Below are 26609 nucleotides of genomic sequence, written 5' to 3'. Positions count from 1 at the left end.
TACTAGGTCCTTATTAAACCAAACCAAGCACAGAGGTTTGAGCTATGCTGGCTGTCCGCACATACCGTGAGTCTAGTGTTCTGGGTAGTCCCAAAATTCTGATCTCTCTGGAATAAACAAAGTTTCTGGGAAAGTGATTCCTCACCCCCATCCCCTTGTTCCGGTAGCTTTTTTTTTTTTTGCTAGTGCATCCTGTTACAGAAGGAGGTGGGAGCATGTAAGAGAATCGGGGGCCCGAAACCTCTTCCCCTTGCAATGCTCATAGCAGGTGCAAGCAGCTACAAAATTCTGTTCTTCTACAGTTGATCACTTCCCTGCTCACTCCCCTTCCCAGCTGCCCAGCCAGCTCCCTCTTTCTTGCCAGCTTGTGTCTCTTGTGGCAGCCAAGAATTCACTTTCTAATCTCTAAAAAAGAACAGGAGTACTTGTGGCACCTTAGAGACTACAAGTACTCCTGTTCTTTTCGCGGATACAGACTAACACAGCCATTACTCTGAAACCTTCTAATCTCTGCCATCCAGTTGCAAACTCTCTCCCTCTCCCTCACATGCTACACGTACCTTTTGGGATCTGGGGTTGTTGTTTGCTGTAAGTGTGATGTAAAGATGTCTTCTTCCTGTCAGGTGTGGTGAGGGGGCTTAGGAGTTGGTATGTCAAGTGCTGCTGTGACCCAGTGAGGTAAACTAGAACATGAGAACGGCCAGACTGGGTCAGGTCAAAGGTTCATCTAGCCCATTATCCTGTCTTCCAATGTCAGGTGCTCCAGAGGGAATAAACAGAACAGGTAACCATCGAATGATCCATCCCTTATCACCCATTCCCAGCTTCTGGCAAACAGAGGTTTAGAGACACCAGAGCATGGAGTTGTGTCCCTGACCACTTTGGCTAATAGTCTTTGGTGGACCTATCCTCCATGAACTTATCTACTTCCTTTATGAATGCCTCTTTTTTTGGCCTCCATAACATCCTCTGGCACCAGTTCCACAGGTTGACTGTGCGCTGTGTGAAGAAAAAAGTTCCTTTTTTTGTTTTAAACCTGCTGCCTGTTAATTTCATTTGGTGACCCTTAGTTCTTGTGTTATGAAGGAGTAAATAACACTTCCCTATTCACTTTTTCCACTACAATCACAATTTTATAGACCTTTATCATATCCCCCTTAGTCATCTCTTTTCCAAGCCGAAAAGTTCCAGTCTTATTAATCTCTCCTCATGTGGAAGCTGTTCCAAACAGCTCATCATTTTTGCTGCCCTGCTCTGTACCCTGTCCATTTCCAATATATATTATTTGGCCAGATCTGCACGCAGTATTTCAGGTGTGGGTGTACCATGGATTTATATAGTGGTATTGTGCAGGGCTGTCAATTTATCACAGTTAACTTGCACGATTAACTCAAAAAAATTAATCGCAATTAAAAAAATGAATGGCAATTAATCACAGTTTTAATCGCACTGTTAAACAATCAAATACCAATTGAAATGTGTTGAATATTTTTGGATATTTTTCTACACTTTCAAATATATTGATTTCAGTTACACAGACTGCAGAGTGTACCGTGCTCACTTTGTATTATTATTTTTATTACAAATATTTGCACTGTAAAAATGATAAACAGAAGAAATAGTATTTTTCAATTCGCCTCATACCAAGTACTGTCGTGCAGTCTCTTTACTGTGAAATTGCATCTTACAAATGTAGATTTGTTTTCTTACATAACAACACTCGAAAAAACCAAAACACTGCAAACCTTTAGCACCTACAAGTCCTTTAAGTTCTCCCTCTTGTTCAGCCAATTGCTAAGACAAACATTTATGGGAGATAATGCTGCCCACTTCTTGTTTACAATGCCACCAGAAAATGAGACCAGGCTTTCGCATGGCACTTTTGTAGCCAGCATTGCAAGGTATTTACGTGCCAGATACACTAAACATTTGAATGATCCTTATGCTTCAGCCACCGTTCCAGAGGACATGCTTCCATGCTCATGACACTTGTTAAAAAAATGTGTTAATTAAATTTCTGATTGAACTCCTTGGGGAAGAATTGTATGTCTCCTGCTCCGTTTCACCCGCATTCTGCCATGAATTTTGTGTTATAGCAGTCTTGGATGATGACCCAGCACATGCTGTTTGATTTAAGAACACTTTCACTGCAGATTTGAAAAAACGAAAAGAAGGTACCAATGTGAGATTTCTAAAGACAGCTACAACAATCGACCCAAGGTTTAAGAATCTGAAGTGCCTTAAAAAATCTGACTGGGAGGAGGTGTGGAGCATGCTTTCAGAAGTCTTAAAAGAGCAACCCGAACCACCAAAACAGAAAATCAACCTTCTGTGGGTGGCATCTGACTCAGATGATAAAAATGAACATGCATTGGTCCATACTGCTTTGGATTGTTATCGAGCAGAAACAGTCATCAGCATGGATGCATGTCCCCTGGAATGGTGGCTGACTCATGAAGGGACATATGAATCTTTAGCCCATGTGGCACGTAAAAATCTTGCGACACCAGCTACAACAGTGCCATATGAATGTCTGGTCTCACTTTCAGGTGACGTAAACAAGAAGTGGGCAGCATTATCTCCTGCAAATGTACACAAACTTGTTTGTGAGAGCAACTGGCCAAACAGGGAGCAGGACTGAGTGGACTTGTAGGCTCTAAAGTTGTACATTGTATTATTTATGAGTGCAGTTATATTTTGTACATAATTCTATAGCTGTAAGTTCAACTTCCATGATAAAGAGATTGCACTACAGTACTTGCATGAGGTGAATTGAAAGACTAATTCTTTTGTTTTTACGGTGCAAATATTTGTAATAAAAAATAACTATAAAGTTAGCATTGTACACTCTGTATTCTATGTAGTTGAAATCAATATATTTGAAAATGTAGAAAACATCCAAAAAATTTTAAATAAATGGTATTCTATTGTTTAACAGCCTGATCAATCGTGATTAATTTTTGTAAGCACTTGACAGCCCTAATTATGATATTTTCTGTCTTATTTTCTATCCCTTTCCTAATGGAAACAGCTGGATGATGGTGCTCCGGTTGGGACTAATGGTGGTAAGGAACTGAGGACTGCTAGGCAAGGCTGCCCTCACAGTGGTTTCCTGGCATTTTTCCCTTCAAGGAAAATAGTAGGACGGGGGCGAGTGGGATCTCAAAACTGACAGATCTCTGGAGACCTGCTCAGATCCTGAGGCATCTGTATATGCCCTGTGCCCCTACTCCTAAGCCCCACATTGCCAGGGGAAACTCTGCCTTCTCCTGGACCTTTGGTGTCTCAGGGCTTGCCTACATGTAACACGGACAGACCCTGGTCATCGATGGGTGGATAGAACCTGGGACCTCTGGAGCTCCGTCTACTGAAGGAGCTAAAAGCCATACAGCTGTTGAAGGCTGTAGAGCAGACTCATTAATCTCTCTCTCTCTCTCTCTCTCTTTAAGTGGTCTCGGTGTCACTAGAGGGACAGACACCACAGCCAGAAGGTGTGTGGGTTACCTACACTTTGAACGCTCTGACCAGCTCTATTGGTGCCACTTACTGTAGGTTTTCTGTACTAGTCTGCAAGGGGAGGTCTCTGCCCTGAGACAACCCCTTCAAGGCTGGATTTGCTCTGACAGTAGCTCACCGCAGTGTGACGGAGCAGCCTGACCCACAAGGGTAATAGAAGACACTGCTGAAGATTACAGCATCAGGGTGGCAAGTGGACTTGTACATAAGAAAATAAGAACATAAGAACGGCCGTACCAGGTCAGACCAAAGGTCCATCTAGCCCAGTATCTGTCTACCGACAGTGGCCAATGCCAGGTGCCCCAGAAGGAGTGACCCTAACAGGTAATGATCAAGTGATCTCTCTCCTGCCATCCATCTCCATCCTCTGACAAACAGAGGCTAGGGACACCATTCCTTAAGCATCCTGGCTAATAGCCATTTATGGACTTCACCACCATGAATTTATCCAGTTCCCTTTTAAACATTGTTATAGTCCCAGCCTTCACAACCTCCTCAGGTAAGGAGTTCCACAAGTTGACTATGCACTGTGTGAAGAAGAACTTCCTTTTATTTGTTTTAAACCTGCTGCCTATTAATTTCATATGGTGACCCCTAGTTCTTGTATTATAGGAATAAGTAAATAACTTTTCCTTATCCACTTTCTCCATATCACTCATGATTTTATATACCTCTATCATATCCCCTCTTAGTCTCCTCTTTTCCAAGCTGAAGAGGCCTAGCCTCTTTAATCTTTCCTCATATGGGACCCTCTCAAAACTCCTAATCATTTTAGTTGCCCTTTTCTGAACCTTTTCTAGTGCTAGAATATCTTTTTTGAGGTGAGGAGACCACATCTGTACACAGTATTCGAGATGTGGGCGTACCATGGATTTATATAAGGGCAATAATATAATATATAATATATAATAATAATATAATCTCAGTGTTATTCTCTATCCCCTTTTTAAGGATTCCTAACATCCTGTTTGCTTTTTTGACCGCCTCTGCGCACTGCGTAGACATCTTCAGAGAACTATCCACGATGACTCCAAGATCTTTTTCCTGACTCGTTGTAGCTAAATTAGCCCCCATCATTGTATGTATAGTTATGTATAACCCCCCATTGTATGTATAGTTGGGGTTATTTTTCCCAATGTGCATCACTTTACATTTATCCACATTAAATTTCATTTGCCATTTTGTTGTCCAATCACTTAGTTTTGTGAGATCTTTTTGAAGTTCTTCACAATCTGCTTTGATCTTAACTATCTTGAGTAGTTTAGTATCATCGGCAAACTTTGCCACTTCACTGTTTACCCCTTTCTCCAGATCATTTATGAATAAATTGAATAGGATTGGTCCTAGGACTGACCTTTGGGGAACACCACTAGTTACCCCTCTCCATTCTGAGAATTTACCATTAATTCCTACCCTTTGTTCCCTGTCTTTTAACCAGTTCTCAATCCATGAAAGGACCTTTCCTTTTATCCCATGACAGCTTAATTTACATAAGAGCCTTTGGTGAGGGACCTTGTCAAAGGCTTTCTGGAAATCTAAGTACACTATGTCCACTGGATCCCCTTGTCCACATGTTTGACCCCTTCAAAGAACTCTAATAGATTAGTAAGACACGATTTCCCTTTACAGAAACCATGTTGACTATTGCTCAACAGTTTGTTTTTCTCTGTGTCTGACAATTTTATTCTTAACTATTGTTTCGACTAATTTGCCCGGTACCGACGTTAGACTTACCGGTATGTAATTGCCGGGATAACCTCTAGAGCCCTTTTTAAATATTGACGTTACATTAGCTAACTTCCAGTCGTTGGGTACCGAAGCCGATTTTAAAGGACAGGTTACAAACCTTAGTTAATCGTTCCGCAACTTCATATTTGAGTTCTTTCAGAACTCTTGGGTGAATGCCATCTGGTCCCGGTGACTTGTTAATGTTGAGTTTATCAATTAATTCCAAAACCTCCTCTAGTGACACTTCAATCTGTGACAGTTCCTCAGATTTGTCACCTACAAAAGCCGGCTCACGTTCGGGAATCTCCCTAACGTCCTCAGCTGTGAAGACTGAAGCAAAGAATTCATTTTGTTTCTCCGCAATGACTTTATCATCTTTAAGCGTTCCTTCTGTATTTCGATCGTCAAGGGGCCCCACTGGTTGTTTAGCAGGCTTCCTGCTTCTGATGTACTTAAAAAACATTTTGTTATTACCTTTGGAGTTTTTGGCTAGCCGTTCTTCAAACTCCTCTTTGGCTTTTCTTATTACACTCTTGCACTTAGGAGCACAAACACTGCCAGCTTTTCTATTTGCCTCAGTAGGATTTGACTTCCACTTTTAAAGGAAGTCTTTTTATCTCTCACTGCTTCTTTTACATGGTTGGTAAGCCACAGTGGCTCTTTTTTAGTTCTTTTACTGTGTTTCTTAATTTGGGGTATACATTGAAGTTGGGCCTCTATTATGGTGTCTTTAAAAAGGGCCCATGCGACTTGCAGGGATTTCACTTCAGTCACTGTACCTTTTAACTTTTGTTTAACTAACCTCCTCATTTTTGTACAGTTCCCTCTTTTGAAATTAAATGTCACAGTGTTGGGCTGTTGAGATGTTCTTCCCACCACAGGGATGTTGAATGCTATTGTATTATGGTCATTATTTCCAAGCGGTCCTGCTATAGTTACCTCTTGGACCAGCTCCTGCGCTCCACTCAGGATAAAATCTAGAGTTGCCTCTCCCCTTGTGGGTTCCCGTACCAGCTGCTCCATGAAGCAGTCATTTAAAGTATCGAGAAATTTTATCTCTGCATTTCGTCCTGAAGTGAATTTGGGTTTAATGAGAGGATGGCACTAGAGTTACAAAAGCCTTTTGTTCTAAACCTATTGACCAAAGCCAAGCTCGCCAACCTTTAAATATCATTCATAAACCTTACAGGCAGATGGGACAATTCTGATCATCTAGTTTGATCTCCTGCATGGCACAGACCTGAGATCCCTCCCAGGGCTGGCTGCATCGAGCCCATGCCTCTGTCTGAGCTGCAGCATTGCAAGAGAAATCCAGTCTTGGCCAGGGCCGCCCGGTGGAGGGGGCAAGTGGAGCAATTTCCCCCTGGCCCTGCAAGCCCTGGTCCGGCGGCGCTCTGGGTCTTTGGCGGCATTTCGGCAGGGGCCCTTCAGTGCTGCAAAGATGCGGAGCGACTGAAAGGCCCCCCGCCGCCGAAATGCCGCCAAAGACCCAGACCGCTGCTGGGTGAGTACAGGCACCACAGTTCCCCTGCTTTGTCCCAGGCTCCCTGAATCCTCTGGGCAGCCCTGGTCTTGGCTGAAAGACCTCAAGGGATGATGCCTCCACCACAGCACTAGGTTAGTCACAATTTAAAGCCAGACTTGTCCCTGGACGGGCTCGACGCACCAACTCCATGGTTAACAGCTGAGCAGGCTCATTGGTTGTGCCACAGAGAAACAGCTAGCTAGGCTGTGCTTATTTCAGGGCACCATGGTACTAGAAACTGTAGGAGAGAAAAGCAACCAGCATGATCTGAGAGATGGAGAGGATTGACTTTGTGAGGAAGGACTAAAAGGAGCTCAATCCGTGCAGCCTAGCTTAGTGATGGCTGAAAGGAGGGGATGCACAGGGGACAGGCTGTGAAAACAAAAGGGGCTACGTGGAAAAGAAGGAGGAGTTTTTTGGTTTGGTGTAAGAGGATGTAACTTGGCGCATGTTGAGATACAACTGAGCCAGGGAAAATTTCAGCTGAATTATCAGGAAGAAATTCCTGATGGGGAGGACAATGGTAATGGATAAAAGAGAATTCTGAACAAAAAATTATTGATTGCGTTCAAAAAGTTTCCCGAAACCTTACGATTTTTTTCCAACAAAGTGATTTGAAAGGGAAAACGTTCATTTTGATTCAAATCACAACCCAAACATTTTGGTTTTGTCCTGCTCCCTTTTTTCCTTCCCCCTTCCTTCCCCTCCCCACAGTGCAAAAGGAGGAGTGAGACAATGCCAAGGAAACATTCAGCTGTGACAGCGTGGCCCTAGGGGAAAGAGTCTGATACTCAGACAGCTGTGGAAGCGTGGCAATGGTTGAGCACAGTAACTCACGACATTAAGGGTTATGTCTACACTGTGATAAAGGACCCGCAGCTGGCCCAGGTCAGCTGATTTGGACTCACAAGGCCTGGGCTGCAGGGCTATAAAAGTGCAGTGTAGATATTCAATTTCAGGCTGGAGTCCGGGCTCCGGGACCCTCCCCTTTGTGGGGTTTCAGAGCCCAGGCTCCAGCCTGAGCCCAAATGTCTACACTGCAGTTTCATAGCCCCACAGACCGACTCAGCTGACCCGGGCCAGCTGTGGGTCTTTTACTGCAGTGTAGACATATGTTAAGGAATCTGATGGCCCAGGAGCTGGCTAGTAGATATGGCACCAGAACGTAAGAATGGCCAGACTGGATCAGACCAAAGGTCCACCCAGCCTAGTATCCTGTCTGCCAACAGTGACCAATGCCAGGTGTCCCAGGGGGAGTGAACCTAACAGTAATGATCAAGTGATCTCTCTCCTGTCATCCATGTCCACCCTCTGACAAACAGAGGCTAGGGACACCATTCCTTACCCATCCTGGCTAATAGCCAGCAATGGATTTAACCTCTATGAATTTATCCTGTTCTCTTTTAAACCCTGTTATAGTCCTAGCCTTCATAACCTCCTCAGGCAAGGAGTTCCACAGGTTGTCTGTGTGAAGAAGAACTTCCTTTTATTTGTTTTAAACCTGCTACTCGTTAATTTCATTCGGTGGCCCCTACTTCTTATGTTATGGGGACAAGTAAATAATTTTTCCTTATTCCCTTTCTCCACACCACTCATGATTTTATACATCTCTATCATATCCCCCCTTAGTGTCCTCTTTTCCAAGCTGAAAAGTCCTAGCCTCTTTAATCTCTCCTCATATGGAACCCATTCAAAATCCCTAATCATTTTAGTTGCCCTTCTTTGAACCTTTTCTAGTGCTAGAATATCTTTTTTGAGGTGAGGAGACCACATCCATAAGCAGTATTCAAGCTGTGGGCGTACCATGGATTTATATACGGGCAATAATATATTCTCAGTCTTATTCTCTATCCCCTTTTTAATGATTCCTAGCATCCTGTACTAGACATTGAGAGGTGATTCATGGACAGACCCCTCCAGGACAGGGTAGACCCACCTAAGGGAAGTTTGTCCTGCTTTAATTGCAGGGCTCAATCCAGATTCTCCTCTGACTTACACTAATTTTTATGCCACTGAGATATACCTGGTGAATCATAGAATATCAGGGTTGGAAGGGACCTCAGGAGGTATCTAGTCCCACCCCCTGCTCAAAGCAGAACCAATTCCCAACTAAATCATCCCAGCCAGGGCTTTGTCAAGCCTGACCTTAAAAATCTCCAAGGAAGGAGATTCCACCACCTCCCTAGGGAACCCATTCCAGAATCATTACATCAGTATTGAAGACCCAAGGAAACATGTGCTTTTGCCCATCCCTGTTGAGCAACATGCTTCAGCATGGACTGAAGTCCCACTAAGATGGACGCAGTTGAAGCACATATGTAAAGTTTCATAGAGTTTAAGGCCAGAAGGAACCATCAGATCATCCAATCTGATCTTCTGTATACCACAGGCCATTACGTTTCACCCAACACACCTATATTAAGCCCAAAGACTTTAGTGGGACTAAAGCATTTCAAACCTCAGGAGTCTAAACAATGTGCCACAGATAGAAGAGGAAACACCAATGCCCCTGCGATGGCAGGGAACGGATTAGGTGAGACACGCCCGGATAACCCCAGCAAGCGATCCATGCACCATGCTGGAGAGGAAGACGAAAAAAAACCAAGGTTCCTGCCAGTCTGAGCTGGAGGAAAATTCCTTCCTGACCCCAAATCTGGCGATTAGTTGGACCCCGAGCCAGTCATCTAGGATGACGATTCTGTTCCCACCTCGGAACGTTACTCTGCCCTGCTAAGAACATGCTAAAGTTTTTTGCTGAATCTGGGCCTAAATCAGGAAGAACTCAGTGACATTGGGGGGAGGGATAGCTCAGCGGATTGAGCATTGGCCTGCTAAACCCAGAGTTATGAGTTCAATCCTTGAGGGGCCACTTAGGGAGCTTGGGCAAAATCAGTACTTGGTCCTGCTAGTGAAGGCAAGGTGCTGGGCTTGATGACCTTTCAGGGTCTCTTCCAGTTCTATGAGATAGGCAGGTATATCCCAGTGGCATTAAAAACTAGTGTAAATCAGAGGAGAATCTGGTTTGAGGCCTGGAATTAAAGCAGGACAAACTTCCCTTAGGTGGGTCTACCCTGTTCTGGAGGGGCCTGTCCTAGGAGTTCATAGGTGATTCACAGACAATTTGTTCATATCATGAGCTTCGAGATTCAACAAGGGGCCAGTTAGTTCTATCTGGGACTCCTACTGTCCAGCTGGGAGCAGAGCCAAGAGCCATCTCCCTCTGGTGGAAGGATGTCTTCTCTCTGTCACTGCCAGGACTCCTGGGTTCTATTCTGAACTTTGCCCATGACCTGTCGTGTGGCCATAGGCAACTGGCTCCACCTACATGAGTCTCGGATTGCCAGGGGCTGGGGGAGAGATCCATGATTCAGAAGGTGAAGGCCAGAGGGTCAATGAATGGAGGCTGGGAGTGTGCAGTGAAGTCCTGAGATGGAAGGAGTGACTGATGTGTCCTGTCCTAAATGGTTGAGTGCTCCCCTCCCTGAGCTGGGGGCTGCATGGCCAATGGGACGCACTCACAGGAAGCCGAGGGAAATGCTGCATGCCCCACAATTCAACGCACTGATGATCAGAGCCAAACACACCACAAACCTTTGGGGCAAAGGGCCGAGGAATTTGGCCTGGGGAAAATCTGACAGCAAAGGAAGCATGGCCGAGCAGCTGGGTTGTTGGACTGAGACTCAGGAGAGTTCTATTCCCAGCTCTGCCACTGCCGTGCTCTGTGACCTTGGTCAAGTCACTTTTCCTCTCTGAACCGCCATTTCCCCTCCCATCTTTTGTCTACCTTGTCTATTTAGATGGCTGAGGCAAAGCAGGGACTGTCTCTCACAAGTGCCTAGCACAATGGGGCCTGGATCTTGCTTAGAGCCACCAGACACTCCTATAACACAAACAGCAATAAAACAACAGAGCACAGGTGTCACCAACTCACCCTACCTTTGCCAGCCTCAATGTCCCAGTGCCAACTTCCCAAGTGGAACTTCACGCTGGTATAAGGAATCAGCCCCAGAAATGGACGTCTCTTCTTTATCCACCAGCTTGGAAATATTTTAGAATCACATATGAAAGCACAGACCCGAAAGACTTGCTCCCAAGCCTCGTTTTGCTGGATGGAGCGGAAGTCACAGGTGGATTTCTTTTGACAGTCGTGAAAACCCTGCTGTTGTTCAGCTTTGCTACCTCCTTACCCTTATTCTCTGGTAGCACTTAGAAGCGCCAGCCAAGATCCGGGCCCTACTCTGCTGCATGCTGCACTGACACATAGTAAGAGACAGTCCCTGCCCCAAAGAGCTTGCAAACAGTCTGAACAACCAGGTCAGACAATAAATGGGGGGAAACTGAGTCACAGGCAGAGGGAGGGACATGACTAATGTCACACAGCAGGACAGTGGCAGAGCCAGAGTTATACCCTGGATGTCCTAATTGCCAATCCACTGCCCTGGCCAGTGGCCCATGCTGCCTTTCCGTAGGGGGTTATATGAACCCCTCGCTATAACATCTGGCCACCCCAAAGATAAAACAATAACAAGGATCTCTCCCATCCTGCAGCCCCAGGAGGAAGGTCATTTTTCGTGGCTGTTTCTTGCACCCTTTCCTTGGGAAGAGAGACACCTGCTTTTCTAATGGAGAAAATGACTCCATAGGATTGATATATATATTTTTTTTGATCCCCGAGTGTACCTTTCTGAAGCTCTTCTGCCGACTGAGCACCCCCCCCCGCACCTGGCCCACATCCAGGCCTGCTGGGATGACAGACACTGGCAGGACAGACTGCCTGTTCCCTTCCAACCTCACCACCGCAGCTGGACCTAAATCCAAACCAACTCTAATCCATCCCCAAGCAGGCCCTGCCAGTAGGTGGCACTGCAGGCAAGGAGAATTATTCCAGAGGCTGCTGTGAATGAGTGTCAGAAATCAATGAGGCAAAAGGCCTTTTGATTTTATTTATTTTCCTCCCGTGAGATGCAACTGGAGCATTAGTCCTCGCAGCTTTCAAAAGCAACCATCTTCACTGTTCTGTAATAGTCCCTTTTTGCCAGACAGAACATCCCTCTGCCTGTCGTGTGTGTGGCACGCACTCTGGAAATAGCAGCACAGCGCCTACACAATGTAAGAGGAATTGGTTTAAAAAGTCTTTCCCTGCCCTAGGGAGCTCACCTCCTGCTGTCTCTGCACAGCACTGGTTGTTATGCAGTTGTGTACCCCCCTTCCAGGCGCACAAAATGCTTCTGCCACAGCCTGCAGACTCAGCCGTGCATAAATACGATCACAACTTTTGTGTGACGCTTCATGCATACAATAAGTAAAAGTCACTTTAAAGTTCCAGCTTCGTTGGGGATCAGTTTGTAATGCAGAAATGTCACTGTCTGCAAGCTTTTTTGCTAGGACCAGTTTAAATCAAGAAGTCATACGGATATAGTGATTTTTTTCCTGTTGAAATTTCAATGTCAAAGGATCAAAATTTGGAAAATTTCACCCAGTTCTAATTTTTTGCCCAAGTTGGCTTGTTTTTGCATTAAAGTGACAATGGAAGGGATCGTTCCAATTTTTGTCAAAATGACCTCTCTTTTGCATCAAAGTGACTGGGGAAAGACTAATTTTCTCATGTTTTCACATAAGGTTGGATCTTTGGCTGAATGAAATTTACAGATTTTTGAGATCTTTTTTAACAATGATCCGTCTTTGCGAGTGGAAAAACATAGCACCCAACCACCTCAGCCACACCATCAGGGGCTCGTTCACCTGCACATCTACCAATGTGATATATGCCAGCATGTGCCAGCAATGCCCCTCTGCCATGTACATTGGCCAAACCGGACAGTCTCTACGCAAAAGAATAAATGGACACAAATCAGACATCAAGAATTGTAACATTCAAAAACCAGTCGGAGAGCACTTCATTCTGCCTGGACACTCAATAACAGACTGAAAAGTGGCAATTCTTCAACAACAAAAATTCAAAAACAGACTCCAATGAGAAACTGCAGAACTGGAATTAATTTGCAAACTGGACACCATCAAATTAGGCCTGAATAAAGACTGGGAGTGGCTGGGTCACTACAAAAACTAATTCCCCGCTGCTGATACTCACACCTTCTTGTCAATTTTTTGAAATGGGCGGCCTTGTTTACATTGGCCTCATTAGCACTACCAAAGTGATTTCCACCCCTTCTTGTCAACTATTGAGAATAGCCCACCTCCATCTTAATTGAACTGGATCGTTAGCAGTGACCCCCTTTGGTAAGGCAACTCCCATCTTTTCATATGCTGTGTATTTATATCTCCCTACTGTATGTTTCACTCCATGCATCTGATGAAGTGGATTCTAGCCCACGAAAGCTTATGCTCAAATAAGTTTGTTAGTCTCTAAGGTGCCACAAGGACTCCTCAATGTTTAAGCTAAAAACTAAATTTCATAGACTTTTCCGCCAGGTATCATAGGGTTTTCGCTACCTTTCAGGAATGCATGACTAAAAATCTGGAATCATGACCATTTTATGTTTCACTATGAATATTTTGCATAGCTCTGGTGTCATCTTGGCAAATTCCAGGTTAATTTTCTATTGGCCAATATATCAGTGTTTAGGTTTCATGGTGGTGAGTACCTCACAGCAGCTAGCCCGGAACCATGTGGTCCCAGAACAGGTGACATGAATCATCTCCATGTGGGTAGAAACTTTATGGTTCTCATATAAAAAATAAATGGGTGTCCTGCTTAGGGAGGTGGCAAAATACTCAGAGCTGGCTGGCAATATTTAAACAAAATGGGTTTTGTTGGAAAATGTCAATTCATTGAAACAGAAACTGTGGGAAAGGGCTACGCCTGACAATTTCGCACTTCGAAAAGATCTTGAAAAAAGTTTTGAACTTGTCAAAATGTCCAGTTTCAACATTTTCTAAGGTTTCATCGAAACTTGCTCATTTTCTAAGTGGAAAAGTTCTGTTTTCTCACTTGGAAATATGTTCACTTTTGAAATGTACATTGATTTATAATGTAAGAAATTATAAGAGGTAAAAATCAAAAGAAAACATTTTAGAAGTATCTAAATGAAATGGTTCAATTGACCCAGTCCAATTTTTTTTTTCTGATTTTTGGTTTGAGAAATTTTTTGAGATTTCAGGAAAAAATATTGATGAAATCTCAAAAATTCTCTCCAGACAGGAAAAACATTTCTCACCCAGTTCAATTCAGAGCCCTTCTTGGTGATTTTACGAGCTCCTCTGCTCTTGCCTTAGCAGCTGGCCTATTTTCACAGGACAGGGCCATTTTTCCTTGAAGAATTCTCACTCCTTTGAAAGCCCTTTGAATTCAGAGGATATTTACTCTGGATATTTTGTCACTACTCTGCGCCCTGGCCCCTGTGATTTTAGGGCTGTCGTCAGCCAGCAGAACTGAGGAGCGTGGGGAAGGCAGCAAGGGTTGGGGTGGATTCTTCATCGCTGACAGGGATTAAATCAAGAGTGGCTGTTTTTCTAAAAGATCTGCCCTAGGAATTGTTTTGGGGCAGGCCTCTGGCCTGTTCTCTACAGGAGGTCTGATGAGATGATTACAATGGTCCCTTCTGGCCTTGAAATCTATGAATCTGTGAAATAGCACGGACATCAGTCTCTTGGTGCTGGTCCCAGCTCTGGGCCTGAGAGGAGGGGGAGATGCAGAGACCAGACGCTTATGGCGATGGGCCCATAGAGAGGTGCTGAATCAAGGGGGTGTGGCGGGGATGAGTGAAAGGGAAAGGGACATGGAAGAGGACAAGGGGGGAAGGAGTAAGAGCAGGAAGATGACAACGGAGCTGTGGGCAACAAGAATGTCCAGGAGCAGAGAAGGGAGAATTTCATTTATCCCTTCCTGAGGGTGCTGAGGAACAGAGGTACCTACAGTCCCTGCCCTGTGAAGCCCCTTGTCTGAGCAATACCGAGTTTAGAGCCACAGGCGTCCTTTCAGTGAGCTTTTGATCAGGTGTTCATGCAGGTTTTAACGAACACTCTGAGAACAGGAAGCCAGAGTGAATGAATAAAACAATGCATCAAATGAACAGCGGGGAAAGGGAACACGGCAACCCACTAAGACTGGGAGGGGGGCCTGGTTCATGGGCGGGGGCAGGGAAGGGAGCGGGGCCTGTCTAGACTGGGGACATGAGTAGTGGTTTAGCGATTCCATGCAGCACCCCAGGGCAGCACTATGGAGTTGACATTGACACAGACATGCAGGACAGTTGGTTGGGACATGGGAAGACAATTTCCTGAAAAAATGTTGACATTTCCAAGGTGTTTCCATCTCAGCGAGTTTGAAATGGGCCCATTTCTCACTATGCTTTCCATCGTATCTTTTTACCAAAATCTCTAGCTTGTCGAAAACCTTCCCACCCCCAGAAGAAAATACACTTTCTGGTTCAAAATGAAAACATTTTGAAAATAAATTTGGCAAAATTAAAATGATGGGTAAGGGTGATATTTTTTCACAGAAGTTTTGTGTGTGGAAAACAGCCACTTTTTGACTAAACACCTTTTTTGGGGAAAAATCCCGAAAGCTCCAATCCCCTGGTACAGCCACACTGCCTTGCCTGCTGCAGGAGTGGGTCTGTTGGGTGGGTCCAGGCTCTGAAAGAGAAGGATATTTAGATCCCCAGCCTGCTCAAGAAGTGGCAGAAGCGCTGGGATGAATCAGAGCTCGCATGGCAGGTAGGGTGGCAGTGCCCATCTGGCTCTCTCTGGCAAAGGAAAGAAAGGAAATGAGGAATTGGAGAAAGTGGGGAAGTTAAAATAAATACAGCTAGAGAATCCCATTGCTTTTCAGTGTGTGCACCTGAGGCAGAACTCTCCCAACCCTCCCACTGCTAGTGGTTTTCCCCCATGGTGCTTAGACACCAAGGAGGTGATAAGCAGCTTAGCAATTCCACAGAGAGAGAGAGAGAGTGTGTGTGTGATTTGGGGGAGTATACATCCTTTTGGCGGAGGGGGTTTTAATATTCACCTCCTCCTCCTAAATTTGAGCACTAGAATTAGAGAAGAACAAAACCCCTGGGGGAATGTAGCTTTTTAAAAGATCACGCCCGAGACTGGGGCTTGATTCTCCTTCTCTTCACACCAGTATGACTCCAGGGAACCGGATGAGTATCTCCTACACCACACGCTGGATATGTCTACGCTTCAACTAGACACCCACAGCTGCTGGCCTGTGCCAGCCGACTAGGGCTTGTGGGGCTCTGGCTGCAGGGCTGTTTCATTGCTGTGGGGCTGGAGCCCGAACTCTGGGGCCCTTCCCACTGGAGCCCTGCACAGGACCAGTGTATATCCCTGCAATGGGACTGGGATCCTGCGGGGCCTGCAGGATCCGCTGCCATGATAGTGGGAGCGGATGGGAGAAGGATTAAAAATGGTCGGGAGCAGGGCTCTGCCTCCTGCCTCCCACTCTATAAAGGAGATGACAATCAGGTCCATTAGTGTTTAACCCTGCTAGGGCTGGTGGCCCAGTATCCAAAATGTTGACCAAAAAAAACCCCAATTGTGAAAATGTTCATGGAAATTTTTCCTATTGTCTTCCCAGCTCTCAAGGCCAGAGGGGGACCACAGTGATTATTGAGTCTGACACCCTGTAGAGCACAGGCCCCCAAACAATTCCCAGAGCTGGTCTGCCCATCTCCAGCAATAGGTTCAAACTGCATCTTGGCTGTTTGCTTTCAGATACATCCAAACCCTAAACCAACTTGACGGCTTGGACAAAAGGGTGTGGGGGTTGCTATTCAGAGAACCATGGGACTGGGTGAGTGCCGGGCCTGTTGCCTGGTGAAAGGGATTCAGGGAGGGGTTATAACAGAACGGGAGCTGAAAGTAGGTCCAGTCAGATAGAAAATGTAGGGCATTATGTTCCTGCTGTTAACTCCTCAGTCTCAGCCCAGCTCCCTCCCTCTGATTGCCTAACATCGGTGGGTCTGTCTGTCTGTCGGGGTGGTTTTTCCTCCTAGCGGAGTTCTTTCAAAAAATAATTACTCTTGGGTATTTATCACCATAGTATCTGAGCGCTTCATAGTCTTTTCGTGTATTTATCCTCACAACACGGTTGTGAGCAGGGGTGCTGGAACAATTGTATAGTGGGGGTGCTGAGAGCCATTGAACCAAACTGTAAACCCGGCATGTAATGGAAACCACTTCAAGCCAGGGGGCGCCACAGTACCCTTAGTTCCAGCACCTGTGCCTGTGAGGCAGGGCAGTGCTGTTAGACCCATTGTACAGATGGAGAACTGAGGCAGAGAGACGCTAAGTGCCTTGCCCTAGGTCACCCAGGGAGCTGGTGGGATAGCAGGGTATTGAGCTGTGGTCTCCCAGGTGGTAGGTTAGTGCTGTAACCACTGGGCAAGCTGCCTTCTCTTGGTGCACAAGAGGGTGTATCTGAAGTGGCCAGGGATTAGATTTGCATCTCCTCATGCACACTTCCCCACAAAGGACGCAGGGCAGGCTGCCAGGTGCCGGGGAGCGACATCTGTGTGTTTGGGGGCAAGGCAAGCTGCTTCTGTCAGGGGAAGAGCACTTGCAGCTCACCTCCTTCTCCCAAAGGGCCAAACGCACGGCCCGAGGCAGATGTCTTTTATAGGCAAAGCGCTTGCAATGCAGAAGGTTCCAGGGGGACCGCAAACTGGTTTGCAGGCTCCCGGGCTGCTTCCAGGCCAGACACAGGGACCATAAACGCTCCCATAAAAATGTTTGCTTTCCAGTAGGTTTGTGCTCATCGTGGCTGGGGGTGCTGCACCGTGGTTGCCGAAGCCTGCTTTTCCCAACCTCTGGAGTCAGCGGTCTGAGTCAGTGCTGTGGCTGATAGAAGGATGCATGGAGTCTTGCGTATACATGGCCAGATGGCAATTCCCCCACACCGCTCACTGAATCACACCCTGTGGGTATGTGGACAAACACCCACTCTTGGCATAAACATGGTTCAGTTTGCACACTGAAACAAGGAAGCCACATGCTTCTGTTCACTCTCACACACAAACACGGAGAAGGCTTGTGTGGACCCACGGAGAATGCACACGGGGACACACACACACAAAGATAGCGACAGCTGTTTCACACAGTGAAAGCCACAGCAAGAACCTAATGAGGATGAGGTGAAGTGGCACATAAAATAATCTCTCAAGCCATGACTGCTGAGGAATTTTAATCAGTCCAGGAGTAGCGGCAGGCTGTGGAGTTCCTTTTCTTACAGTCTCTTCATGATCTGCCTTTCTCTCTTTCTCCCTCTTGTTTCCTGCATGCAACTTTCTCGGAGAACGTGAGCTGGTTTGGCTGGTAAATAGCTGGCTGGTTTCTTGGCTCCTGTGTTCTGTTGCTTCTTTCCTGATAAGTCTTACTTGCTGGTATGTGATATATTAGGTCAGCTATTTCTGTGCATCCTCTGTATTTTTCCTGGCCACTGTTTATTCCCTCCCCCTCACCCCCGAATCTCTTTTGTGCATAAGATGGAAACAAGGATCCAAGCCCGATTTGCTAAGTTGCTGTTCACCTGAAGCCCTGCAGGGAATGTAGGGGTTGCTTTCCCCCCGGCCCCCCTCCACTCTGCTCCTTCCTCCTAGCAGCGAGATGCCCTCCTGGAAGGGGCTATTTCTGTAAATGTCTCAGGCGTGTGTTAGGGAATCGCATCTGCCCGGCCGCAAACCAGAGGGGCTGATGTTTTGTCCTGTTAAGCTGGGATGCTGGAGTGCACACACTAACTGGAGTTTTCCGTACAGATCATTGACCTTGGTGTTTTCCTTTAAATAAATGACTCCCCACAAATTGTTCCGCCAGCTGGCTGGATGGTTGACTAACCGCTGGATGAGGCAGTCAGTTGTTTGCCACAAGATCTGGAATAATTGGTTTGGAAAGATTTTGGCAAGATTCTCAACTGATGTAAATTTGGCTTTGTGGACTTCAATGCTTGTTCAACTGACACCAATGCTAATTACACCAGAGGGGATCTGGCCCATGGACTCCAGAGGAATCACAGCCAATTTACACCAGTTGGGAACCTGATGGGCAAGCGAGACTTTCTGATGATGATTCATCACGTTGACACCAACCGCCCAGCACTGCTAGCACTCCATGGCCCAGGTGCCCTCAGCAGAGGGACAAAGGACTTGAGGCTGGACTGTGGAGACCAAAATCCGCTCTTAGCTTTAAAGGTGGCCAGGGTGAATCATGTGTGGACAAAGCTTGCCCTGCTGCTGGGTGAATAACTGAGCACTTCAGTATCTAGGGCTGTCAGCCTGGCACTTCTCAGCGGCCTGAAATGCATTGTGTCTCAACTCTCCTCCCAGCTAACCCCTCTGTCCACGCCCAGCAGCTCTGTGTCTCCTGCTGTCTCTCCCTGTCTAAGTCACCCACTCCTATGGCTCTTGTCACCGTGGTTTCTGAATGCTTCCCGCCAGGCTCAGATCTTTTCCTTTCGTCGCTTTCTTTGTTTCTCTGGCACTGATCAGTTTCTGTGACAACTGAGCCTCGCTTTGCGCATGGGGCTGTTGCCAAATGGCTATTTACTTTTTCATTTTCTGAATATTTCAGCCTGGAAGCCTGCACTTTATCTGCAGCGTGGCCCAGTGGTGAGGGGGCTGGACTGGGTCTCAGAGATCCGAGCTCTACTCCCAGCTCTGCCACTGACTTATTGTGTGACCTTGGGCAAATCGCTTTGTTGCTGTGCCTCAGTTTCCCCTCCCACCAAGCTTTCTGTCTCCTGTCTGTTTTGATTGCAAGATCACTGGGACAGGGATTGCTTCTCGCTATGTGTGTGTACAGGCCCTAGCACAATGAGCCAGTAGGTGCTACCATAAAAATAATAATTATCGGCAAGGTTGAAGGTGAGGTTCCAGATGAACAGTGATCTGACCTCCCAAGTCCTCAATGCCGGTGCAGGCAGAGGAAGAGAAAATTTCTCCAAACAGCTGTGAAGGCGGACGAAGGTTGCAGCAGGATGGCAGTCTCCAGTCGTCTTGGTCTCCTTGCCACTGGATTAAGAGTCTCATCCTGTCTAGGGCCATGTGGACACGGGTGTGTAACCGTGTCTCCATGTTAAAAGAAATCACACACTGGCATCTGTTCATATTCATTACTGTTATATAACTAACAAACAAGTTATGCAGGAATTCGGTCCCAGACAAAATGTCATTGTTTCTGCCTAGTGGCCAGTGACTTTTAGCAACATCAACAAAATCTCTCCCCGACCCCTCCCCTCTACAGCCAAGTCACGGATTTGCTCTAAGTGGAAATTCATCAGTGTTTTTTTTTTCACTGTAGGAAAAAGAGGAAGGACATTTGGGTTTTGTGCAGCAAAATGAGCCGTACTAAGGGGATGATGAGACTGTGGATGTGCTGAAAGGAATAGTTAAGTACAATCCTCTGACACTCTCTGAGTAATGGGGCTGTCTGCTGAAAACTGCAACTGTCCCAGCTCTTCCACGACCAGCCAGAAGCCAGAGCCTGGGCAGGGGGCTGAGAATCCTGAGAGCCCTCTTCAGCCCTATCCCCCACCTCTCGGGTGTGCAGCCCAGGGCAGGTGAAAGGTCTGGGTCTCCCCACAGCGGCTGAGGCTCCCTGGGTGGCTCTTACTGCCTGGTTCTGGCCTGGCCAGGGGGCGGGGCCTCGGGGAGAGGAGGAGCAGGAGCGGGGCCCCATGGCAAGGGGGCTAAGGCCAACCTCAACTTCACACCGGAAAGAGGCTGGCATCACAGGCAGGGGCTGAGCTTCATGGCAGGGAAGCTGATCACCTTATCACCTTGCCACCCCTGCTCCACACCTGCCTGAGGCTACTACGTGATTTTTAAATAGTGGCTGGTAATGGTGCCCGGGGGCCCCAATAAATCTCAGTCCACCTTTATCTACATGTGTGCCTGATTTGCCTTGCCTATGTGCACCTGCTGTGCCTGTGTACACCTGCGCCTGCCTTGCTTTGCCCATGTGCGCTTGTGCACTCCTGCAGCTGCCTTGCCTTGTTTGTGCACGCTTGTGCACTCCTGCAGCTGCCTTGCCTTGCTTGTGCACGCTTGTGCACTCCTCCGCTGTTATGCTTTGCCTCTGTGTGCTTGTGCATTCCTGCAGCTGCCATGCTTTGCTTGCACACGCTTGTGCACTCCTGCAGCTGTCTTGCCTTGTTTTGCCTGCACGTGCTTGTGCACTCTGCTGCCATGCCTTACCTTGCCCCTGTGCACTCCTGCAGCTGCCATGCCCTGCTTGCACAGGCTTGTGCACTCTTGCAGCTGCCATGCCTTGCTTTGCCTGCATATGCTTGTGCATGTCTGCAGCTGCCGTGCCTTGCCTTGCCCCTGTGCACTTCTGCAGCTGCCACGCCTTGCTTTGCTTACACACACTTGTGCACATCTGCAGTTGCCTTGCCTTGCTTTCACACGCTCGTGCACTCCGCTGCTATGCCTTGCCTCTGTGTGCTTGTGCATTCCTGCAGCTGCCACGCTTTGCTTGCACATGCTTGTGCACTCCTGCAGCTGCCTTGCCTTGCTCCTGTGCACTTGTGCACTCCTGCAGCTGCCTTGCTTTGCTTTGCCTGCACACGTGTGTTCACATCTGCAGCTGCTGTGCATTGCCTTGTTTTACCCGTGTGCACTTGTGCACGCCTGCAGCTGCCTTGTTGTGCCTTGTCTGAGCCTGCTTTGCTCTGCCTGTGCCTTGCCATGCCCAATGACACCTACTCCTGTGGTGTCTGCCTATGTGTTTGAACGCGTGTGTGGGACGCGTTGCCAAGTGGTAGACTAATCTGACAGGGGCTCCCTGAGTGTCACCCCTCTCGACAGAGCCAGCCTGAAATGCACCCCCCCGGCTCAGCAGCTTCCCTCTGTTAAATTCCCCTTGCGAGTTCTGAAGGGGTGCTGCAAGCCTGAGCACTCTGCCCCCAAAGGCGCGGACCTTGTGCACCCCCAAAAGAGGGACCGGAGGAGCGTCCCCCCAGCCGCTGGCTGGGAGCAGCAGCATCTGGGCTCAGAGCCCTGCGAGGGCTCATGTTTAATGCAGGGTTCTCCGGAGGTCGGTATTGATTTGTAAATGGACAGGACACCCCTGCGCGCAGAGCAGCTTGCCAGCTTTGTCTGAAAGGAGAAAGGGAGAAAGGTGGCTTTGCAGCCCAGGCTTGCAAGGGAGCTGCTTTCCCAACCAAGCCGGGAGAGTTTTGAACCTGCTGAGCAGGGGTGGGTGGGGTGTGTGTCTGCGTGCTTGTGGAGAGGGTGTGTGTGCGTGTGGAGACACTGGGGTGTGTGGAGAGTTGGCTGCGCGCGTGGAGAGGTGCGTGTGTAAGTGTGTGGAGAGTTGGACGTGTGGAGAGTTACGAGTGTGTGTGGAGAGTTGGGTGTGTGTCCAGATACCACGTGTGAACAATCAGGTCAAGATGGGGGGTAATAGGTGCCTATATCGGGACATCTGGTCACCCTAGTAAGTGTGTGTGTGTGTGTAAGTGAGTGCGCCCTGCCCAGCGCTGGGTGGGTGTGTGTGCGCCCTGCCCAGCGCTGGGTGGGTGTGTGTGTATGTGTGTGCGTGTCCTGCCCAGCGCTGGGTGTGTGTGTGTGTGTGTGCGTGCCCTGCCCAGCGCTCTGTGTGTGTGTGTGTGTGCGTGTCCTGCCCAGCGCTGGGTGTGTGTGTGTGTGTGTGCCCTGCCCAGCGCTCTGTGTGTGTGTGTGCCCTGCCCAGCGCCGGGGGGGTGAGTGTGTGTGTGCCCAGCCCAGCGCCGGGGGTGTGTGTGTGTGCTTTCTGCAAGGAGCATTTCTAAAACCCTTTGCTAGGGGGTGCAGGGCTCGCTGGATCCCAGCGCTTCTCCCCAGTGGCTTCCCTGGTCACATGGGCTACGCGTGAGAGTTTAAAAGAGCTTAAAACCCTTCGAGCCGGTGCAGAAGAAGCTGGTGGCTCCATCGGCCGAGGAGCGAGGCCGGGGCGTGGATCAAAGGCCGCCGGAGGAGCAGCGCCGTAAGTACCGTACTTGCATCCGGACAGATCCTCACCCCGCGGAAAGTCTGGTCATGCTGCTCCCCCCAGCCCGGGGGCTGCGCCCTGCCGTGCCCGGGGAGCCCGCTCCGTGGGGCGCAGAAGGTGCCCGCTGGGGGCTGTGGCTTTTCGGAAATCCCCGGCTTGTGTGCGGGCTGCTGGGTCCCCAGCCCTGGTGTGGGCTCGCTGCTACACACGGGCAGCGGGGGGCCGGGGGCTCCAGGGGATCCTTGGGGGGGGCTGTGCAAAAAGCCTGGCAAACAGGCGCAGCTCCGAGCCCCCCATGCGCGGCGCGGGTGCCGCTTTGAAGCCAGGAGAGGGGTGTGGTGAGCGGAAAGTGGAGGCTTTGCCTGGCGCGATGGCTTTGCAGCCCGGTTCCCTGGCTAGACAATTAGCTGGCGCTTCTCTGAGCTTTTCTGGCCGGCCCGGCCGTGGCGTCCAGGGGTCAGAGGAGGCAGCGACCCAGTGTCAGGCGTCCTCCACGGAAGCTATTCTGCGTTTCTGATTGATTAGTTGGAGCGGAAATGCTTTCTTCCTCCCTTTGCTTTTCTTCCCACTGCCTCCCCCCCAGTCCTTGCCCTCTGTCCTTCTTTATCAATCATCTTCCCTTCGGTTTCATTCCTCTTCTCCCACCTTGGGCAGATCCGAGTTCCCTTCAACTCGCCCAAACTTGGGTGGAGATGGGAGGTAGTTTAATTGCCAGGAGCTGGGCTCCAAGACCCCTGCGCCTGGTCGGATTTGGCGTGTGGGAAGAGACACGGGGCCTGTTTTCCTAAAAGCACTTCTTTAAATAGGGACATCAAAGGGTCTGGACCAGCTCTGCTCTGCAAGGGCCTGGAGCTCCCTGGACAGGCATGGCCCCCGGAGCTCAAAGCCTGGCTTCTTTTTTTCATGCCCAGTTGCAAATGGAAGGATTATTTTTTTGGAAGGGGGGTGGCAGGGAAGGGAATGCAGTGTGCCCCTATACCTCGGAAGTTTCACCCGGTTATTGTCAAGCTCTCTGAGCCCAGCCCAGCCTCTTAAAGCTGTGCTGGAAAATATTAATCCCCTTTTGAAAGATAAAATTGGTGCATGGGGTAGTGGGGCTTGGCAGGAGAGGAGGGGTTGGAGCTTATTCTTTATTTTAACATTGAATGGATTTTCAGGAACAACAGAAAAGAGACATTTTGCAGAGAGAGAGAGAGTGTGTGTCTGTGTGAGATGCAAACAGACTTTGAGGCACTAACCTTTTCCTCTTCTGCTGAGCCCTCTGACTTTGTTCCTATCAGTCAGCCTTTGTGATGGGGTGTGTGTTGCCCAGGGGTCAGGCTGGGGTGTGGGGGGGAGTGTGTGATCTGGAACGTCTTGGGAAAGAATTAAACAAGCTTGTTTCCTGCTGGTCCGTTTCGCCCCTGTCCTCGCCGTGCCGACGCTGGCTTGGGGTGGACTCTTGCGGGGCGACGTTTGGGAACGAGAACCGGCCTCGTCGAGACGTGTGATAAAGTTTGTTCTTTGGAGCGGTTTCTGCCTCCTTTGCGCCCCTTCGTCCTGCCCTCTGGGGCTCGAGGACTGTGCAGTGAGCATGACACAAGTTGAGAAGGTCTGTGGGGATAACCTCCCAAATTCCTGGCATTGGGCTGAAACGTGGGGAGCAAATTTTCCCTTTCCGGTGCTGTCTCGCAGCAGCGTCCGTGATAGCAAATGCTGGAGCTGAGGCTGCCCTGAAGTTCTTTGTAAATTATAGTGAAATCTACTTTTTCCTTTTCCCTGCTGCAATTTTTTTCCTTGCTCTGATTAAAATGACCACCAACCACCCAAAAGTTACATCAAAATAGTACCGGTCAAGGGAGTGCAGTGCTGGGAACGGATGCATTTCTTTCTTTCTTGGAGGGTCTTTGTTGGAAACTAACATTTGGAGCTGCTGGGGAACTGTTCCGACTCCAGCTTGGGATAAATCTCCTAGACGTAGAAGGAATGCTTTCCAGGACCTGGTTTCACACCCAAATCTGTGACCACGACACAGAGCCCCTAAGCTTTCCCTGTACCCTGGTTATAGATGTGTGTTTCGGGCTGCATATCTCTAGCATGAGCTGCAGAAAGCATTTGGGGGACGGTGCTCTCGGGAAAGCAGTTTGAGTTGCTTGCATTCAGCATGGGTCTTTCCTGGAGCTCCCTTACTCTGTTCTATTCCAGTCAACCCCCCTGGACTTTCAGTGAGAGTTTTGCCTGGGTACGTAAGTGCAGGATTTGCCCCTGGTGTGTCTGGTGCCATGTTCCTGGCTGCGCCCCTCACCCATCCACATGGCTTCATGGTCGAGTTCAACAGGCATGTGCACTTTTTCGCTCATGCTGGAGCACAGCTGGCATCAAAGACATGGGAAAATTCCCACCCCCTGGGAGCCCCCCACATGTGGGCCCCTCTCATTCCGGCTCCCTACTCCCTGGGTGCCCCTGCAGAAAGGTAACTTGCCTAGTACATGGGGTGCTTCAGGGGGGACTCTAGACTCTGCACCTGCATAGGGCTTTTAGGGCCAGGGCTGGTTGTAACAATCCCATCGTGTTGGTTTGAATTAGGCTCTGAGAGCCTGATCCTGCAAGGGGCTGAGCTCCAAGTCCATGAGGGTCCTTATCGCCTGCTAGGCTTCCCCGGGGTGCAAAGGCCAGCACATGCTTAGGGCACCCGCATCCAGCTAACTGAGCTCCTTTCAGGCACGTAGTTCTGCTCTCCACAGCTGTGAGTCATTATATATAAAGAGGAAGAGGAGAAAATCCCCTCAGCTAGCCCTGTGGGTCCGAGGCTGGGCTGGCACACCCCGGGGCGCGTGACTCCCAGTGCTGCGGTCGCCGTGCCTGACCAGTGGGGCTTGCCGAGTGACGTGCCGGGGCGGGTCACTATTTGAGCTCTCACCCTGGAGTTCTGCGCTCAGGTGCCTTCGCCAGCAGCCCGCACGGCGCCTTCTCCAGGCAGTGAGCAACGTGGCAGGAGCCTTGCCCAGACGTGGACCTTCTCTGCCTCTCCTAGGGGGGCTGGCTTGGGGGAAAGTGTCCCCTTTCCCTAGACGCTGACACTACCAGCACTCGTGGGCCGGGGCTAAAGCCCCACAGTTCTTCTTAGAATGAGCCAGAGTGGGAAGAGCCTTTTCAGTCTGCTCCTGAGCACCAAGGCAGGGTTGATCCCTGGAAAGAATTTTAGTGCCACCTTTAAGTACCCCAACAGATGGGCTCCCCTTCCTTCCCCTGGTAACACTAACTAGATCTTCCACTAGGGAAGCTTCTCCCAATGCTCAGCCCAAAGTTCCCTGTAATGTCAACCCACTAAAGCTAGTACCCCCCTCCACGCACCCACCAGCGCTAATTCCCTTCCATCTCCTTTGCAAATTAGCATCCAGGCCACCCCGTCAGTACTTGCATTGCCAAGCAAGATAGATCCTAACTCTTCTAAGTTTTCTGTGTCAATCAATCCCTCCTTCCCCTGCACTGTTTTTGTTCTTGGCTTTTCAGAAAATCGTGCCAATTTGCCCATTTTGTTCTGGTGACGCAGTGCCTGGGCCTGGCTGCCATCGGTTCTGGGTACGTTTGCCTCTGAGCTGCGCTGAGAAGGATGGTTAGTAGAATAGTGCATCTCCCTCTGTGATGAGAAGCTCCGGCAGCCCCAAACCGGAAGATGTCCACTCTGTCCTAACCTCTGGCCCCCAAACAGTCCTAGAATCCTAGGGTTTTGTTGTGGCTACACCAGCCTAGTCAGATGGCTGTCCAGCCTCTATGAAAGTGACTTGTCCCCTGATCAATGGGCAGCCATGATGAAGAAAATTCCTCCCTGCTCCCAAATTTAGCCATGTGATTTTTGTACTCCCCGAACACCTAACTTTTCCAGCCGAGATTAACGCCCTGCTGTGCTAGGTACTGTGTGGGCATG

The 26609-nt window shown here is 48.7% G+C and overlaps 1 protein-coding gene and 1 long non-coding RNA gene across 6 annotated transcripts in view; both read left to right on the top strand.

The window, feature by feature from the left end:
- Positions 1 to 1572: 1572 nt before the first annotated feature.
- Positions 1573 to 21835, top strand: LOC115653728. Its single transcript, XR_004000988.1, has 3 exons — positions 1573 to 1660; positions 4371 to 4372; positions 21823 to 21835. It is a non-coding gene; the product is annotated as an uncharacterized LOC115653728 (long non-coding RNA).
- A 689-nt stretch (positions 21836 to 22524) lies between these two features.
- The window catches only part of CNTFR (ciliary neurotrophic factor receptor), a 474506-nt gene continuing 470421 nt past the window's right edge, over positions 22525 to 26609 (top strand). For 4 of the 5 annotated variants that reach the window (XM_030567637.1, XM_030567636.1, XM_030567633.1 and 1 more), the window contains exon 1: positions 22525 to 22696. The gene's annotated coding sequence lies outside the window, so the exon portion shown is untranslated. Of the gene's footprint in view, positions 22697 to 26253; positions 26298 to 26609 lie in introns of those variants that run through there. The other variant, XM_030567635.1, reaches the window with a different exon arrangement.

Source organism: Gopherus evgoodei, chromosome 6 (genome assembly GCF_007399415.2).
Source record: "Gopherus evgoodei ecotype Sinaloan lineage chromosome 6, rGopEvg1_v1.p, whole genome shotgun sequence".
In the NCBI taxonomy this organism is placed as follows: domain Eukaryota; kingdom Metazoa; phylum Chordata; order Testudines; family Testudinidae; genus Gopherus; species Gopherus evgoodei.
This window is presented reverse-complemented; position numbering and strand designations above follow the sequence as displayed.